The following is a 20,915-nucleotide window of genomic DNA, read 5'->3' on the forward strand; positions in this document are numbered from 1 at the left end:
TGGTTTAGGTACCAGGGTGGAATTCTGCACTAAAACCATCTGGCCCAGAGCTTTTTTGTTTGAGAGACTTTTAATTACTGCTATTTCCTTAGGGTTAGAGGAATATTGGGTTTACCCGATTTTGATTTAACTTTGGTAAGTGGTATCTGTCTAGAAAATTATCAGTTTTGTTTAGATTTTCCAGTTATGTGGAGTACAGGCTTTTGAAATAAGACCGAATGATTTTGTGGCTGGAGAAATGGCTCAGTGGTTTAGAGCACCGATTGTTCTTCCAGAGGTCCTGAGTTCAAATCCCAGCAACCACATGGTGGCTAACAACCATCTGTAATGAGATCTGAGGCCCTCTTCTGGTGTGTCTGAAGACAGCTACAGTGAACTTATATATAACAAATAAATAAATAAATAAACAAATAAATAAATAAATAAATCTTAAAAAAGAACAAAAAGATCGAATAATTTTGGCAGACTGTGTTTGAAATAGCAGGATTGCCATGTCCCATCGTTCCAGCACCAGTTTTGACCATCACATTACTATTTTCTCTCCTCCAAGGGCTGACTCTACCAAGTAGAATATGCTTTTAAGGCTATTAACCAGAGTGGGCTTACATCTGTAGCTGTCAGAGGAAAAGACTGCGCAGTTATTGTCTCACAGAAGAAAGTACCTGAGAAACTACTGAATTCCAGCACAGTGACTCACTTATTCAAGATAACAGAAAGCACTGGTTGTGTGGTGACAGGAGTGACAGCTGACAGCAGATCCCAGGTACAGAGGGCACACTATGAGGCAGCTAACTGGAAATACAAATATGGCTATGAGATTCCTGTGGACGTGCTGTGTAAAAGAATTGCTGATATTTCTCAAATCTACACATAGAATGCTGAAATGAGGGCACTTGGTTTGTTGTATGATTTTAATTGGTATAGATGAAGAGCAAGGCCCTCGAGTCTACATGTGTGATCCTGTAGGCTACAGCTGTGGCTTTAAAGCCACCACAGCAGGAGTTAAACAGAGTCAACCAGTTTCCTTGAAAAAGTGAAGAAGAAATTTGATTGGACATTTGAATAGACAGTGGAAACAGCAATTACATGCCTGTCTACTGTTCTGTTGATTGATTTCAATCCTTGAGAAATAGAAGCTGGAGTAGTTACAGTTGAAAATCCTATATTCAGGATTCTTACAGAAGCAGGGATTATGTTCACCTTGTTGTTCTAGCTGAGAGAGACTGAACACTCTTACCAGCTTACCAGATCCATGATGCCATGTGCCTGTGTGTTTGGTAACAGCAAACCGACATCATAGAGGTCCTGGATTGGAGATGGAGACTCTCCCAGTCCTCCTGCCACTGACTGGTTAAGACTCTGTATAAAAAAAAAAAAAACAGTGCTTTTGGGGGGGAAAAAAACTAATGATTTTTTTAATTTCTCAGTTCCTGTTATGTCTCCCTTCTCCTTTCCAATTTTGTTACTTCAGATACTGTCTGTGTGCCTTTTAGTTAGTTTGGCTAAGGGTTTGTCTATCTTGTTTATTTTCTCAAAGAAGCAGCTCTTGTCTTTGTTTTCTATGATTCTAATTGATTGATTTCAGCCCTGAGTTTGACTATTTCCTGCCCTCGACACCTCTTGGGTGTGTTTGCTTTGTTTTCTTCTAGAGCTTTCGGGTGTGCTGTTACGTTACTAGCATGAAATCTCTCCAATTTCTTTATGAAGGCACTTAATGCTATGAACCAGTCCCCTTAGGACTGATTTCATTGTGTCCCATAAATCTGGGTTTGTTGTGCCTTCATTCTCATTGAATTTTAGAAAAATCTTTAATTTCTTTCTTTATTTCTTCCCTGACCAAGTGATCATTAAGTAGAGTTGCTCAGTTTCCATGAGTATGTGGGCTTTCTGTTCTTCCTGCTGTTGTTGAAGTTCAGCCTTAATCCATAGTGATCTGATAAGATGCAAGGGGTTTTTTCAATCTTCTTTTATCTGTTGGAACTTTTGCTGTGCCCAATTATATGGCATTTTTGTTGAGGGTTCCATGAGATGCTGAGAAGAAGGTATATTGTTTTGTTTGGGGGTGAAAGATTCTGGTGATATCTGGTAAATCCGCTTGGTTCATAACATCTGTTAGTTTCAGTGTTTCTCCGTTTAATTTCTGTTTTGATGACTGTCCACTGATGAGGATGGGGTGCTGAAGTGTCCTGCATAATTATTGTGTGGGGTTCTGTGTGTGATTTGAGCTTTAGTAAAGTTTCTTTTATGAATATGGGTGCCCTTGTATTTGGGGAAGAGACGTCCAGAATTGAGATTTCATGTTGGTGGATTTTTTCCTTTGATGAACATGAAGTGTCCTTTCCCATTGCTTTTGATAACTTTTGGTTAAAAGTCTATTTTATTCCAGGGACTAAGCCACTATCTAAAGACTATACATGGACTGACCCTGGACTCTGACCCCATAGGTAGCAATGAATATCCTAGTAAGAGCACCAGTGGAAGGGGAAGCCCTGGGTCCTGCCAAGACTGAACCCCCAGTGAGCTAGACTATGGGGGGAGGGCGGCAATGGGGGGAGGGTTGGGAGGGGAACACCCATAAGGAAGGGGAGGGGGGAGGGGGATGTTTGCCTGGAAACCGGGAAAGGGAATAACACTTGAAATGTATATAAGAAATACTCAAGTTAATAATAAAAAAAAAATAAAAGGGAAAAAAGTCTATTTTATTAGATATTAGAATGGCTATTCCAGCCTGTTTCTTGGGTCCATTTGTTTAGAAAACCTTTTTCTGGCCCTTTATTCTGAGGTAGTGTCTATCTTTATTGGTGATGTTTGTTTCTTGCATGCAGCAGAGTGATGAATCCTGTTTATCATGTATCCTGTCTGTTAGTCTGTGTCTTTTTATTGGTGAACCGAGTGCATCGATATTGAGAGATATTAATGAACAATGATTGTTACTTCCTGTTACTTTGATGTTGGTGTGTCTGATCCTCTTCTTTCAGTTTTACTGTGAGATGATTCTGTGTTTTCTTGGGTGTGGTTACCCTCCTTGTCTTGGAGTTTTCCTCTTAGTATCTCCATAAGGCTGGATCAGTAGGAAGAAACTGTGAAATTTGCCTTTGTCCTGGAATATCTTGGTTTCTCCATTTTTGGTGAATGAAAGTATTGCTTGGTATAATAGTCTCAGCTGGCATCTGTGGTCTCTTAGGGTCTGCAAGACATCTTTCCAGGATCTTCTGGCTTTTAGAGTCTGTTGAGAAGTCAGATAGGTTTGCCTATAGGTTACTTGGTCTTTTACCCTTGCAACTTCTAATACTCTTTCTTTGTTTTGTACATTTAGTGTTTTGATTATTGTGTGGCAGGGGGACTTTCTTTTCTGGTTCAATCTCTTTAGTGTTCTGCAAGTTTCTTGTACATTTATAGCCATCTCTTTCTTTAAGTTAGGGATTTTGTTAAAGATATTTTCTGGCCCTTTGAACTGGGAATCTTCAACCTCTTCTATTCCTACTATTCTTAGGTTTGGTCTTTTCGTAGTGGCCTAAATTTTCTGGATATTTTGCCTCAGAAACTTTTTATGTTTGGCATTTTCTCTGACTGATATATCAATTTTTTCCTATGGTAACTTCCATGTCTCACGTGTTTGTATTTTCCTGTATTTCCTTAAGAGATTTGTTTCCTTTTTAAGGGCTTCTACCTGTTTGATTGTGTTTTACTGTATTTCTTTAAGGGAATTATTTATATCCTCTTTAAAGCCCTCTGTCATCATCATGAGATGAGATTTAAGGTCACAGTCTTGCCCTTCAGGTGTGTTATGATATCCAGGGCTTGCTGTAGTAGGAGAGCTAGATTCTGATGGTGCCATATTTCACTGACTTCTGTTGATTATGTTCTTGTGATTGCCTTTTGCCATCTGGTTATCTCTGGTGTTGCCTGGCCTGGTAGTGAAACAGGCCTCCTGTAAGGCAGGGTGGAGTTGTGGGGTGGGGAGTGATGTGTTGATCCTCTATCCCAGATTCAGGTGTGGACTGGAAAGAGGATGGAGCTCTAATAGCATGGGGCAGAGCTCATCACTGCTGGGCTTGCTGGAGGGCAGGGAAGGGATTTTTGCATGCTTGTCTCACTCGGTATGTCAGGCTGGAGCAGGCCTCCTAAGAGCTATGGGATGGAGGGTAGTATGCCAATCCAAGATTGCAGGTTGAAGTGTGAACCAAAAGGAAGATCATAAATGATTTTTGAGTGAAGTCAAGTCAAAGATTAGAGTGAAGAATGTAGAAATAAGAAATAAATAGTTTTCCAGGTTCTTCTGGTAGGCTACACAGAGGACAGATCCACTAAATGTTAGTTCCCCTATGTGAGTTAAATTGTAAATAAAAGGCAGCTCTATTATTTCTGATTTGCCATTAATCAGAGTGATAAAATTAAAGGCATGTGCCACTATGCACACACATTTATATAAATAACTCTTAAATAAATAACATTTTAAGCACTCTAATATATACTTCTGCAGAATCTATAAAATAAAGATGGAACTCTACATGTAATGTTTGCTCCATAGCAAAGTGCACATTTCCTGCTCAGTTCTTTCATGTTAGAAGTGAACATTGGAAATGACCACTAAAGCACCTCTTTTTTTTAATGATTAGGATCTTTCTTCTTCCAAATGTAGATATGAATTAATTTAAAGATTGTAAAAATATTCCTATTTGTACAACTACATGTCTAGTTTTACTCTAATTTTAATGACCTTTCCAAATTACCCACAAGCAGTTTCTTTTTCTGACACTTGTATTTTTTAATTGATGTTTTTAATCTAGTGTTTCAAAGACTATGCCAAGAATTCAGCATTCAACCTCAATGTTACTTTATTTATTGTTAATTCACATTTTTTTGAGACAGGGTCTCACTATGCAGCTCTGGCTGTCCTGGAACTCATAATGTATACAAGCCAGACTTGAACTCACAGAGATCCATCTACCTCTGTATCCTGAATGCTGGATGCTGGGATTAAAGGTGGGGGCCACTATACCCAGCTGTTAATTCACATTTTAATTCTCTATGTTCTTTATGGCTTGTGAATGTGACAATCTCCACCAACCATAGCCAGTCTCTTCTATAACCCTGACCCTACAATCAGACTGGAGATTCAAATAAAATTCCACTCTGTGTATAAAAATTCCGTATAAGTAATGATGATGGAAGTCCCCAGTATTACCCCAAGTTTAAGTCATTGCTAGGGGAGATCACAGACCTACATATAACTATACTTTTAGTTGTGATCTATTTTATCAAATGATACAAACTAAATTGACAACAGAAATATATGCCAAGGGCAAGATCTAAGCCAGGTACAACCCCTACCCTAGACTCTGGAGTCCTCTCCTACCCATCCCCAAGACAGGAGACATTGGATTCCTCCAATTTTGAATGTGAGATTGCATGTGAAATAGGATCTACCAGAGAGCTCATAAGAAGCTCAGCATTTGCTACATTCTGATCACAAAGGCACACCTATTGTGTACTCACCAAGTTTTCAGAGTCCCAGAAGGAGCCTAAGTCATCAACACATTGTGTATATAATCTGTGTACTAGAATCCCTCTTACCAGGTGGAAGGATAGGAATCAACCTAAATTCTAAATTCCCATGGGTCACCAAGAGCTAACCTGGCAAGCAAGCCTTGTAAAGCTTCCAGCGTATTTTATTAACTCTTTACTAAACTCTTTATTTTGCTGAGTGGTTTTGACTTTTAGCGCTTTTACTTTGTGATTAATTTTCAGGTAAATTGTATGTTGACAACCCTTCGAACCTAGAGAAGTCAAAGTCATCTTCTAAGCATCTGTTCCTTTTTTGAGAAGGCAAAGCAACACAACAAGATTATAAACAAGTCTCTGGGGTCTAGTAGCCTGAGTCTGAATAGTAAGTCCAGCGCTGGTATATAATGTAATTAACTTAAGTCACTTTGAGCTTTAGTTTCTTCCTCATGAAGTGGATACAATAACCATGCTATCTTCATGCTATCACTGCAAGGATTTCTGCTCTTAGGCTTTCTACTGCTGTGATAAAACACCCTGACCAAAGCAAATTGGGAAGGAAAGGGTTTATTCCCATTTACAGTTCTCAGCTCACACACTATCACTGAAGGAAGCCATAGCAGGGAACTCTGGCTGGAACCCATACAGAAGCCATGAAATAATGCTACTTACTGGCTTCTTCCTCGTGGAGTGCACTGCCTGACTTCTTATACACCAAGGACCACCATAATCTGGGCCCTCCCACATCAATTAGCAATCAAGAAAATGGATCAGGATTTCCCACAGGCTAATCATATAAGGGTATATTCTTTTTATTAAGAACCTTTTATTTTTTTATTTTTTCAGGTTATGAATTACACCATTTACCACTTCTCTTTCCTTCTACCATGCCTCTAATACATCTCTTCCTAATGTTCCTCTTTTTTAAATTTTTTATTATATATTTCTTTACTTACATTTCAAAGGTTATTCTCCTTCCTGGTTTCATGTCCATAGGCCCCCATTCCTTCCCCTCCACCTCCCCCATATGGGTATTCCCCCTATTCATCCCCCTTATTGCCCTCCCCCATATTCCCCTGCACTGGGGGAGGGGGTGTCCAACCTTGGCAAGACCAAGGGCTTTCTATAAGGGTACATTCTTAAATGTGGTCCCTTCTAAGTGACTGCAGCTTGTGTCGAACTGACATAAAACTAGCCAGCACAGTACTCAAAGTGACCATTTTTTTATAACCATTTACTCCAGATGGCACAGCTGCTCCTCAAGCTTCTTATGCTGCACCAGCAGCAACATTACCAAGATCTGCACCTTCTCATTACCAAAGCCACATAGAGGATACTGGGTAATTAGACAAATGGAATCAAAATCACACAGAAATCCACACTCAAGACCTAGAATAGACAAAGTAATTGAGGCAAACACATTGCATGATGAGATTTTTATCTAGAAAATTACTAAGGCACACCTCTGAACAAATCTGTGATATTGATTCCAAAGACTATTAGTCCATGGGGGCTCAGACCTAAGGAATGAATCAGTCTCTTAATGAATTCATAATATGACAGCATCATTGGGAGGTGATGAAAGGTACCAGACCCTAACTTTAAGTAAGTCATTGTGGTTGCCTGGAAGTTACATCTTGACCTGGGACCTTGCTGTAACCCTTTATTCTGTTTCCTGACCACAATGAGCTAAACAGTTCTACTCAATATAGTTCCTTCTTGCCATGATGAACTGAAATTTCTGAAATCAATAGCTAAGTATGGGCCCAATCTTATTAGAGTTTAAAGGGAAACCTCCAGGATTTGTAAATCTAAGCAGTTTCCCAGAGGAGAATTGGCAGTGTAATGTATAAGGATACCAAACATAACTGAACTATACACTTCAGAGAGTAAATTACACACTGTATAAATTATACCTCAATAGAATTCTTTTTCTTTTTTTCATAAGATTCTGTAACCCTGGAGTCAATGATTTCCAAACTAGGGCTTTGGATAACTCAGGCTGCATGATTTAAAACAGTGCCATTCTGGAAGTACTCATTTTACTCCCTGCTAGTTTACAGATTAGTGTTAAACACCATTATTTCATGGAAACAAACATGCACTCCAGAAAGAGGTGTGAGGTGGAAACAACCCAAGTGGGAAGAAGCAGGGGATGTGTTCAGGGTGCAAGCATAACAACAGGGAAGCAAACGTACACAATGAAGTGGGAATGTTTCATGGGAAAGCAGAGGAAGCCATCAGATAAACTCTCTGTAGAAGTTGTGGCCCCTAAGAAAATGGGAAAGAGGCTGACAGATATAGAATGTCTTGTATGTTTGGTTTGGAGAGCAATTTTGTCTTTTTCTCATTGGTTCTGATTTGGAAGTTGAGTCAAAAGAGGAAACATGGTCATTGACCAGTCACACCAATGGGTGTTAGTTGCACAGGCTGTGGTTTTCCTTCCTGGATTCATTACCCCAGAGGATGTGGTATGGCCTCTTGAACTACTTACTAAAGAGGTTGAGGCAGGGTTTCAGGCTAATGAGGTAAATCAGACAGAAATGAATTTTGTTGTCTTAGATTCTGGACATTGTCTGTTGTTAGATTCACCCTTAGTTTAGTACAAATTTTGAAGAGCAAAAAGCACCACTGTTAGGACAGCCAGGTCTTCCTCAGGCAGAGGTGCATTCCATGTAAACAAGCTCCCAATACCCTCCTGTACAGATTTTCTGCATAACCAGAAATCTGGCTCAAGATCAAGTCTTAAGATCAAGGCGATAGTCTACTTCACTGTATTTGACATGTATTCTTGATGAATTGCAGGGTACACCCAGACAAAGCTCTCTTTACTCCTCATGGTTATGTTCTCCCTACACTTGGCAAAACATAGCTGAGGTGATTTTCCTCAAAGTTTGAAATAAAATTCCTGCAGAAGAATTACAACTCCTGTTAGTTAATGTCAGTGGCTCGAAGTTTCTCAACTCTTATATTCTTCTTGTGTAGTAAATATTGATTTATAGGGAGACAATATTACCACATCTAAATTTATTGGATTGGTCATTGTGGGTTTCTGCATATGCTGTAGAAAGAGAAACATAGGCAATTTTCAGGACTCCTGGTTCTGGGGACAAAAGGTCTAGAATTTCCCTCTTGAATTATGTCACTTATTAAATGCTTACCCACACTATACTCACACACACCAAAACAAACTGTTAGAATGAAAGTGTGTGTGAATGTATAATTCTAAATGTGTGTAGACATATGTATACCTATATACATATACATATACAAATACATATACATATACATTTATATGGTTGTTAGAATGATTTACAGGCTATAATCTAGCTATTTTAACAATGGCTGTCTACCAAGAGAAAGCCCCCAAATCCAACATGTGTTCAGTCCATAATGCTATATGTCTTTGCTGGGCTTTGGTATATACCAGAATCCTAAAGAAGTAAGCTCCAGTGCCAGTGAAGGAATGAAATTGGCAGCAAAGTGATGGCAATCAGGCAAAGAGAAAATGCTTCCTTTTTCCATGTCCTCTATATAGGCTACCACCAGAAGGTGTGGTCCAAATTAAAGGTGTATCTTCCCACCACAAAAAATCTGAATTAAGTCATACTTCTTGCTTCAAAATATTTAGTTTAAAAAATCCTTCATAGGTATACCCACCCACTTGTGTTTTAGTTAATTCCAGAGGTAGTCTAGTTTAGAACCACAAACAGCTATCACAACCTCTGTTTGTCATTCCCCATTACTCTTCTACCACCAGCCAAACCTCCCTGCCCTGGTGACCCAGGTTTCCAGGTTAGTTAGTCTGCGACAGTTTGAGAAGGTCACTCCAGATCCAGGCGTTCTCCCTGAAGAGAACTCTGTGGCCTTGGCCAACTAAGTTACAGCAACAGTAGAGGTTCTTACTTTGTTGAGAATTCTTTTGTGAGTCTCAATCCCTACAAGTCTTCCACAGAATTCCACTTTGACAGCTCTGGTACCACAAAATACCTGCGTGGTCTCATTGTGATGAACCGGCTAGCCCTTGGCTCTCTGAGCCTTGTCCCCCATTCCACTTCACTCACTCCATAAGAGGAAGGTCAAAGTTCTTGTGAATACTCTCCACATGCTTCGTGGGATTCTCACTCCAGTTCTGTGAGGCAGGGCCATGGCCCATCCTCCAGGGATGTTTCTTTTTTTCTTATGTAAATCTTTTTCTATTAAGAATATGATTTTAAAAGAAGCACGAGATAAAACCTCTAACATCAAAACTCAAAGGAGTTTTCAATAACATGTATCCACGACAATCAGGAAATTCTCTTACTTTAAAATTAATACAAAGGATCCCTGCTCTTAATGCCTTACCACAGAAAATTCTCAACCTGTGTGATGTCATTACTAACAAGGAATGTTGAAATAATTTCAATAGTAATAATTTGAGTGTCAGTCATGTAAATGATTTATTTTTGATGAATTAGAGCAGATTCAGTGTTGCTCCCTGAAATTCTACCATTCTCTCGTTTGCTTCTCTATCGACTTTCTAAAATTAGAAAGAATCGTTGGAGAGGTACAGAGTAGACACAACCTGTAATTTCTTGTTCCTCTGCTACACCTCTTAGTGAGTCATCGTTAATGATACATCATTAATAACTGTATCAATTATGAATTATTCTAGTACTTTGGGTGCTGATTTTGAAAGTATTTCTATGTCCAGATTAGTTTTACCCAGGGAGAAATTTTTAATACGGAAATAGAGATAGAAAAATGGCAAAAGAAATGCATCTTTACTATGAGTTTTCAAATATCTTCTTTAGAAGAGAAAATTCCTCAAAAAAAAAAAAAAAAAGACTTTCAAGAACTCTAATACAGAAAACAAATTAACATGGATCTGTTCTAACTTAAACCTGGGCAGAGAAGATGCTGCCCATGTCTGCCGTTTGATGACAATGGAGACATAGCCACACAGCCCGTGATGTCACTGAACATCAGTTGAAAACCAGCCATTTTTGTTGGTCTGACATATGAATTACACAGTGCTATTGACAAGGATGGGCATTCTGATGACAAAATCACATGTAGACCATGATAATCGTAATGATACTAGGGATATTGGCCATGAAACACTTCATGCAATGAATTAATAATTTAAGTATTTTAGCTCACAAGGAATATTTATTTAATAATAGTAATCAGTTGCTCATCTCAATATTACCAAGAGACTATAGATCAAGAATGAAATTGTCATAGTTTTTAAAAACTGTAATGCTTTAAAATACTTGGGGGACTGAAGATATAGCTCAGTAACAGAGTCCTTGCCTTGCATGAGTAAGGCCCTAAGTTTAATCCCCAGCACCATGAATAAATAAATTAATATAAATTTGCCATTATACAAATATTGTATAGCTTTTTCTTTCGATTTTCCCATTTGAGTGGTGTTCTGAGGAGAAAAAAATTGAAATAAACTGTTTGCATTGTTTAAGGAGCTCAGTTTTTGTAGGTTGATGTCTTTATGCAGGAAGGCAGGTACAGGATAGAACGAAGCCTGTCATTGGACAAGAAGGGAGGATGGGCGGGGAAAAAGTTTTAGAAAGAGGAGAGGGAGCCAGAGCAAGAGAGGAGCTGGGAGAACATAGCAGCAGATGTTAAAATTCTTCTCTGCGCATAGATACATGTTGATAAGACTATATTTAAGGGACGGTTGTGTACAGGATTTTGTGCTGTCTAGATGGGCAAATTATATCTTATCAATTGGATCAGAGGTTATTGTGTGGTGTGTTCTTTCATGTGGTGACTAAATTGAGTTCAAGAGAAGATGCAGTGGCAGGATGCACCCAAGCCCGCCACGGAATTGGGATGTGTATGCCTGGCAGGGTAATAACCCGCCAAGGGAACTGTGAGTGAAAGTAAAGCAGTGTGGCAAGATGCCATGCTGGAACAGCTCGCAGACCACCCCGGTTAGAGAGTACCTTGGAGGACAGCATGCAGCTACTGAGATAAATTAGCACTAGTTCCTATGGCATGACTGCCCAGGTCAGAGAGAGAGCCCAGGAGAAAAGCATGGAGCCGTATGCTCAAGAACCAGTCACACAGTTTTACTTTATTTCCACAACAAATTTCAATATACCCTATCTTCTAAACATTTCACCCAAAGTCTAGACTTAATTGTTATCAGGTTAATCCCTGCAATTACTAGAATAAAAAGATGCTACCTTTTAAGAAATTCATAAAACTAGCCACATATCAAAATATGCACTCATTGATAAGTAGCTATTAGCCCAAATGCTTGAATTACCCTAGATGCACAGAACACATGAAACTCAAGACGGATGATCAAAATGCAAATGCTTCACTCCTTCTTTAAAAGGGGGAACAAGAATACCCTTGGCAGGGAATAAGGAGGCAAAGATTAAAACAGAGACAGAAGGAACACCCATTCGGAGCCTGCCCCACATGTGGCCCATACATATACAGCCACCCAATTAGACAAGATGGATGAAGCAAAGAAGTGCAGGCCAACAGGAACTGGATGTAGATCTCTCCTGAGAGACACAGCAAGAATACAGCAAATACATAGGCGAATGCCAGCAGCAAACCACTGAACTGAGAACGGGACCTCAGTTGAAGGAATCAGAGAAAGGACTGAAAGAGCTTGAAGGGGTTCGAGACCCCATACGAACAATAATGCCAAGCAACCAGAGCTTCCAGGGACTAAGCCACTACCTAAAGACTATACATGGACTGACCCTGGACTCTGACCTCATAGGTAGCAATGAATGGCCCAGTAAGAGCACCAGTGGAAGGGGAAGCCCTTGGTCCTGCCAAGACTGAACCCCGAGTGAACGTAATTGTTGGGGGGAGGGCGGTAATGGGGGGAGGATGGGAAGGGGAACACCCATATAGAGGGGGGGAGGGGTTAGGGGGATGTTTGCCCAGAAACTGGGAAAGGGAATAACATTCGAAATGTAAATAAGAAATACTCAAGTTAATAAAAAAAATAGCAGAAGAGAAAATTTGTCAGAGAAAGATGTATTGTATAGGAGAATTTGTGAACTTACACAACAACAACTAAAACAGGCCTAATTCATTGTTCTTCAATAGATTTTGTGAGACCTTTTCTTTCATTAAACTATACAGTGGAAAACTGGAACACAGTATGAAGATGCATCTTAGCAGGACTTTGCTCTTTCTCAACCCATCCTGCCTCTGGGCCACTCCACACCTGCCTCTGGTATGAATAAGTTGGTACTACAGAAAATTCAGCTATGCTCCAATTTTTTAAATTTTACAATACAGATATTTCAATACACATAACATAGAGACCAGAAGAAGAAAAATACTTCACCCTTTACCTTGCTCAGAAAGTGGGGATGGATAGCAATAATAAATTATAAATAAAATTTAAATATAGAAGTTATTTATGTCAAGACACAGCCACACCTTCCCAGAGATCCTTTCTTTCAAACTGGAGGTTAGCTATTCTTTTCCATATTCCTTTTTCAAATGGACAAAAAGAATTAATATGAAAGACACCTTAGAGAAACACTTCACAGTGCAATTTCCAACTCATTCTTTTTGAAATGTAACAATTTGACCCCACTAGAAAGGTCCATCTTAGAGGAATACAGATGGCCTAGATGACCAACACCTAAGCAACCAATCTTTAACTTTCTGAGAAAAGTAGTCTGCAATGTATGCCTTTGCTTAATTCATTAATTCTAAAGGTTTCTTTCTTTCAAGGCAATATAATGGATTGGTCTAAGTTTTTATTCCTTTCTTAAAAACTAAAAGTGTTCAAGTACTAAAAGTCCAGTACCAAAGCAACGGTCTACATATTAATCTAAAATGTACCTATGTATCTATGGAATTTATTAATGTGTACACCAATATCAAGAGCACATACAAGAAGAAAGCCTAGAATTCCTGAAGGAAGTTCTCATCCCTAGAGTCACAGATTCCTTTTCCCATTCTATACACCCCTCATTATCTTTGTATATTCTGGTGGGTCCAAGTACACATGGCCAGGCTCCCACAAGAGCAGGGCTGATATTTACACTAAGATATAGACAGTTTTACTTTCACACCTTCAGCATTGTTTTTCAAAGTTATATATTGAATTATATTCCAATTCAACACAAAGAGTTGTGAAATTCCCAATCTTCCCAAAATCTCCATGCATCTGATTTAATTAATCATAACTAACACTTATTCAGAAACAGTAGAACTGAAAACCATGAAGAACACAGTGTCCTAGCCCTATAGGAACTAATAATCTGGGGACATAAAGTGATGGGAAAATAAATCATTTTGAAGAGATAGACTCTGATACATGATATATATTTATAAATAAAATACACACTGTAAGAGAACTAGGAAGAAAAGATTCATGTTACCAACTAGTCAGCTAAAATGCATGGCAATTCGATTTCTACAACCCTGGGGGGCATTTGCCAGTACTGATTCATTTCAGTGTCCCACATCTACAACAATGTATGAATGTTTATATTTATAAAGATATTTATGAATCACTAAGATCTTAAATTATTTAATTTTTATACTGTGCACTAAAATCTGAAAGTATATTACATTGTGTTCAGGATTTCAATGTGCTATAATTAGGTTAAGATCACATCATATTTTACTATAAGTTTTAACTTTCTGAAAGCGTTATTTGTCTAAAGTATTTCATGTGCCTATAACTCTGGATAAAATAGTTCCTAAGGGTATGCCCACGAGTTCCAGCCTTTCCCTTTATGCCTTAATTATTTAGAAAATCTTATCTTTAAATAAGAAATCTCAATTGCATACAGTGTCTAATATAATTCTGATCATATAACATGTTTATAAAGCTTGAATATCTCACTGAGTGGTTGCTGTCTTTGTAAAATCATATAATTCTGTAATACTGAGGAGCATGTCTCATTATATTTCTTTTTTAAGGGAAAAAGTGAAATATTCATTGTCAAGAGAACAGTTGAAAAGTTTCAGTATATAAATACAAAATGAAAAACAGCATATAAGAAACAATAATTTTAAAGATACTAAGTATCTTTACATACAAGTAACAAAACGAAGTCCTGTGAGCATGTTTCTTGAAAAGCGTCTTTAGGCTATGTACATGGAGCAGGAACCTAGGTAGATACCATTAGTTACCAGTAAGTAAAGGAGAAATAAACAGAAAGACAGCCCTAAAGATCTACAAGGGTTCACTCACGTCTGCAGATGGATGGCCATCTATACTGACTCGAATATCTGCATAGAATATGCATTGTTTCTTCAAAGTTATCCTATTCATAGATTACATAGCAAGTTTACAGGATCAATATACACGAATTAAATATGTTCCTGTACACTAGCAACAAACAATTCATAGCAGGAAATTCATAACTGGAAAAATAGCACACACCATGACCAAATATAATTTTTAGGCATATAGGCTATAGCATTGAAAACGTGAATTAATATACACATCAAAATAGGAAAGTCACATGACCATATTAACAGATGTAGGAGCAGCACATGGCTTTACAAAATCCAAAGCCCATGTATGATTTTCTGAAACTCTGTCAGCAAATTGGGGAAAGAAAGAATTTTCTTACCTTGCAAAAGAGCATCTACAAAAAACCCTACAGCTGACATCATCAAGAGGGAGACAGTGCCAGCTTTTCCATGAAGATCAAGAAAAGCACGGCTGTCTTCTTTGATCTCCTCTCTGCAGTGGTGTACTAGAAGATTTGGATAATATAAGAAAACGAGATAAAGGGTTTCTCTTTTAGGAAAGAAGAAATAAAACTGTCTTTTCACAAATGACAGTATTACTAACATAAAAAATCATAAATGATTAGCATAAGAGTTTTGGAATAAATAATTATAGCAAAGTTTCAGGACACAAGGTTATTGTACAAGGAGTAAATCTTTTCCCAGAGACCAAAAATTAACAAGAAGAATGGATTTAAATCACAGTATAATTTATGTTAGTACCCAGTACCCAAAACATAAGATACTGAGATATATGTCTGATATTGATATTTAGATGAAGAAAACTTTATTCTAATCTCAGTCTTAAATAGGATGTCTCCATCAAATCTCTTCTTCCCTCAGGGCTTAGAGAACTCTGGAAAAGAAGATAGAACCAGAGAGGATGGAGGACACCAAGGAAAGAAAGCTTTCTGAACACAGTGGGACCAACCCACATATGAACTCACAGAGACTGTGGCAGCATGCACAGGGTCTGCATGAGTCTAAGCTAGATGGCGTCCATTGACGTGGTAGGCCCACTTTAGTGAGCCAGTTGATCTCTGACAAAGGAACAAAGCCAATATAATCAGGCAAAGATAGTTTATTTCAACACCAAAGACTGGCAAGGATGTAGGAAACTAAGAATTGTTATTCATTGCTTAAACTATACAAAATGTTGTAAGTATTTTTGGAGCACTGGTTAGCGGATTCTTAGAAAAGTGAGCATGCTTATACAAACCAGCAGTTTTAATCCTTGCCATTTACCCAGATGAATTGAAAACATGTCTATGAAGTAATGCTGTCATGAAAATTTGGGCTTGCTGTAATGCCAGCATTCAAGAACCTGAGCAAGAGTATTCCTGCAAGTTTTGGGCTAGCCTGTGACACAGAAAATTCAGGCTAGGCTGGGCTACAGAATGAAACTCTGTCTCAAAGAAAAAGTTCAGGGATATGAATATTTATATGAGAATTATTTTTAATTGTCAAAGTTTAGAGCTAATCAGGATGACCTTTAGTAGATAGGTATGTAAAGTGTTGCATCCATACAAGTGAATGTCATTCCATCGTAAAAAGAAGGGAGCTACCCAACCAATAAAAGACAGAGAAGGCTCTTACGTGAAGAGTGCTGCATGAAATTAGTCAAGAAAAGGTCGTATACCATATGAATCCAAACAGGACATGCTGGAAAGGCAAAACTCTGAAGATCGCAAAAGTAACAATGAGTGCCAGAGAGCACAGGAAAAGAGAGTGTGGGTTATAAAGCCCAGTGGCATTTGGGACACTGATATTATTCTGCATGACATTCTAATGATGGGTACACACCATAAAGGGTCTCTCAGAAGCCACAGACTCTGCACTCAGGTGGACTCTAAGTTAGCTATAGGCTCTGGGTGACAATTAGAAGGTTCCCAGTTGTAGTAATTATGCCACTGGGATATGGGATGCTGGCTATAGGAGAAGGCTGTGCATAGAAAGTACAGAGTTCCCATCTATGGGCCGTGGTCCCTTTGGGATCACATGTCAGATATCCTACATATCAGATATTTACATTACAATTCATAACAGTACAATATTGCCATTATGACATAGTAACTAATTAATTTTATGATTGTGAATCACCACAACATGAGGAAGTGTATTAAAGGATCACAGCATTAAGAAAGTTAAGTATATTGGGACTTTGCATAGGCTGCCAGTTTTACTATAAACCTAAAAATGCTCCAAAAACAAAGTTTATACTTTTGAATAATTCAATAAATATGAGATATTGACAGGTTAACTACCTGTCAAAAACACAGAAAAGATCAGCATACTTAAGACTACGAAACATTACCACGGGGAATTAGAAAAGAAAGCAAATAGATGTAACTAAACCACACGGAAGAACACTCACTGCGATTCTGATCTTAACTCTCTCCCAAATTGAGGTGTGCTCCATAAAAACCGCAACCAAGATGCTAGCAAATTATTGTCAGAAACTGACAAGCAATTTTCAGAAATTGCATGAAAATACAAAGCACCTAGATTGACCAGAAACAAACCTTTAAAAGAAAAAAAGCTGAGGGTGTAACATCATGTACTTTCAGGTCTATCAGGCTCACAGCATCAGGACAGTGAGATGACAGCCTAGAGTCAAGTAAGTCAGTTTGGGACCGGCAGAACACTCAGAATCAGAAGCACTCGTATGGACAACTGACTTTGCTCATGCCTTTTTTGAAAAGCTTCCATGGGACTATTTCATAGAGGCTTTAAGTTTAATCGCTTAAAACTGGAAATGACCCAAAGTTCCAAAGCAAACCAAGAAAGAGTAGCATGCCCATAGGATGTAATGTTACTCAGAAGTAAGAAGGAGTGCAATATTAATATGCTGAACGATGTGGAGTAAATATTGAAATAAACATGCTCATTGGCAGAAAGGGTGAAACATAAGGGCAGACTTTGTGGTTCTGTTTATGTGACATTCTATAAAATGCGAACTAGTCTATAGCAGCAGAAAGCTATGTGGAAGAGAGAAAGACAAGAAGCAGGGATTCTAAAGGACACACAGAATGTTTGAGGTGGTTGATATGTTCGTAACTTAGACTTTTCAGATGTAGAAACTTTTAATTTTCTTTTTATTGCCTATGTATGGCTCTTTTCCCAGCATGTATGTTTGTATACCACCTGTGTGTGGTGCCTATGGAAGCCCGAAGAGGACAACAAAGCTATAGAACTGAGTGAGTCTGCATCCATTTCTCATCTGTTCTACATAACCATTTAATATGAATGCTTGGCCAGGCCAGTCTGAGTTCCCCAAAACTATTTAATCTTAACACCCATAAATGTAATCACCAACCAGAGCCACACTTACATTCTTATATGTCAAAGTTCATTGAGAATAATATAATAGCCTTATTAGCCATGATGATGTCAAAACTCATGGCCAGTAGGCCACATACATCCCATATACCTGCCTGTAAGCCTGACAACCTCAGTTTGACTCCCTAGATCTACACTGTGAAATGAGTGAACTATAGCAAGTTGTCCTCAAATCACACATGAACGTTGGCATGCATTTGTGCACACACACACACACACACACACACACACATGCACATATGTAATAAATAAGTTAATTAAAATATAACTGAAGAATGATTAAACTGTAAAGAGCTTCTAATTCTTGGTAAATACATTATGCAAACAGTGACCAAGAAGAATGAGTTCAAAATTGGAAATCATAACCCAAGACTCTAAGTTAAAAGATCATCCACAGCCTCTCAGCTCAAAATGAACATTTTTAACTTTTGGCTCTGTTTATAGCACAGGGCTCAAACACAACACAGTTTGGGAAAGCAATGTTTGACACCAGGTTTCTAAACAGCCGTTCCTCTTGCTATACAAATGGGACTTAAGTGGGTTCCATTTATGTCCATGAAAACAAAGAGCAAGCAATTTTGTCAGTCAGAAAATTACCGAGAGATATGGTTAAACTGTGCGATGAAGAGCGGAGACCTGACAGGCGGCACAGCCGGTGGGGTAAGTAATGAAAGCCACAAGCAGTGAGCCTGGAAGCGGCCAAGTACCTCTCCACTAATAAACCACAAGGAGTGATTCGCCATGTAATCTGAAAGCACATTTGCTGGCTTAGTGATCTACCAGTTCAATTCAGATCAATCAAGCTTCAGGAATTAGACTTTTTCTTCATAAACAGGCAGGCAACATTTTCATAGCACCAGTTAGAGATGTCATCATCTTGGACAAAGAGAGCCATTTTTCTAGAGAGATTACTTGGTACTCATTTTGGATCACATCCTCTGTAATTTTCAAGGTATTTTATAGGCCTAATTAAAACAATCTTCAATGTAAAGTCATGAAGAAGATATGGGAGCACCTTCCTCGCACAAGGACTTAGAGGTGAGGATTGTGCCCGAGGCTTATACGGGAAGCCAATGATAGAGCTTTAACTCAAAACAGCTCTTATCCCATACATTCTCTTCCCATCGTCTTCTTTATTCATTCTGACCTTTAAGGAACTCAAAGATGTCACAAGATTGGGTGAATGACTACAGCCTCAACACTGACCATGATACAGGTCAAAAGAGACGTGTGAGTTCACATCCAGCCTGACCTACACAGGAAAATCCTGTCTGTCTCAAAAACACAATCAAAACCAAAGCAAACCAAACACAAAAGAAATAAAAGAAATGTAAACATGCGGGTTCCAATCCCGGGTCAGGATGAAAACTGACAGGAAATATCTTTAGCCTGATGTTTTTCAGCCACCTTTCCTTCTCTTTAACTGTCTGCTATTTAAAGGGATTCTCCTTGATTGAGCACCCCCACAATCAGGCCTCTGTTCTCACCACTCAGTGAAATTGTTCTCTTAAGGAATCAAAATTCAATTATCTTTTTCAGACCTCTTTGTCCCACCCTCTTTCAGTGGGTGGCCTTGTTAGCTATAAGAATGCAGCAGATCATTGCCAATCAAAGGCTTAGGAAAAGTCAATTTGGAGAGACTTCCTGGCCTTTAAATTGCAATAATTGCAGCAATAAATTAATTTTAAAACACCTTTGCTCAAGAACTGAAGATTTGTCTCCTGGGCAAGTGCTGGGTAGACTCGCACATTTAGTTTCAATTTTTTGCAATGCTTTGAAGCAGACATTGCCATCTCTACTCCTGCCTGTCTGTTCCTGTTCTTTACCTGAGCAAAGTTAAGTTCATGGAGATGTAGAAAGCTTGTCCAGTGTAACACAGCTAATAACCATCATTTAATTCACAACCAAGCCATCGTTCTATCCACTCACTGGTTAGGGAATAGATGCCTCATGGGAATTGGCCTTCCAAGGAACTAGGGTTTACCAGCAAAACAAAGGAGCTAAACAAAGAGTGTTAAACACATTTGCTACCAGTACCACGCTGAAAGTCTATTTTTCATCCTAACCACACTATTCCTGTTCTATGAGCCCTTCCTGGAGTTCCTGACTTCTAATGAAGCAGTAGACTCTTGTTAAGTCTGCCGATATTTGGGTTTTTTATATTTGATACTACTACTACTACTCCACACCAGCATTTCAAATAGAAAAGTTATCAGGGCAAAATATCAGGCCAAATCATTTCTGTGTGAGCATATCAGGATCTGCTCACTAGCCTTAAGTCAGATTTGGGACTGTTTGGCTTTTTTTTAACCTTCGCTCAGTGTCCATTACAGGCTTAGTGGGTATTATATTTAAGGTAATTATATTTAAGATAATAGATTTAAAAATGATTACCTGGGCAAATACATTTGGAAAATGCTGCAGGATATTACTCAGTCTTTGGTAATCACTGAACACTGTACTTTTTTTACGTGAAAAACTGCACAGTATTCCGTACTTACATTGTAAGCTAAATAGATAATAAATGCATAAATAAATGCAGACAGCCCCTGCACACAGGGACCCAGAAGTAGGGGCAGGCCCTTCCAGTTGGTGCCCTCCCTGAGAGCTGAAACCCAGCCCCAAGGAGCAACTTCAGGCCCAAGACTAGAGGTAAGACCAACTTTTCTGCTCCAAGTGACCTGCCTGGTAGACTCAGGACACATGCCCACAGGAATAGCTGAAAGCCAGTGGACAGGAATGACTACACGCCTGAAAGCAGAACACTCTGTTCCCATAACTGGCTGAAAGAAAACAGCAAAACAGGTCTACAGCACTCCTGACACACAGGCCTATAA

General features: G+C 38.7%; 1 pseudogene; it reads left to right on the forward strand.

The window, feature by feature from the left end:
* Nucleotides 1-491: 491 nt before the first annotated feature.
* On the forward strand, nt 492-1,227 carry Psma6-ps2 (proteasome 20S subunit alpha 6, pseudogene 2; annotated as a pseudogene).
* The last annotated feature ends 19,688 nt before the right edge of the window (nt 1,228-20,915 follow it).

This window comes from Rattus norvegicus, chromosome 13, assembly GCF_036323735.1.
Source record: "Rattus norvegicus strain BN/NHsdMcwi chromosome 13, GRCr8, whole genome shotgun sequence".
NCBI classification, from domain to species: Eukaryota; Metazoa; Chordata; class Mammalia; order Rodentia; family Muridae; genus Rattus; species Rattus norvegicus.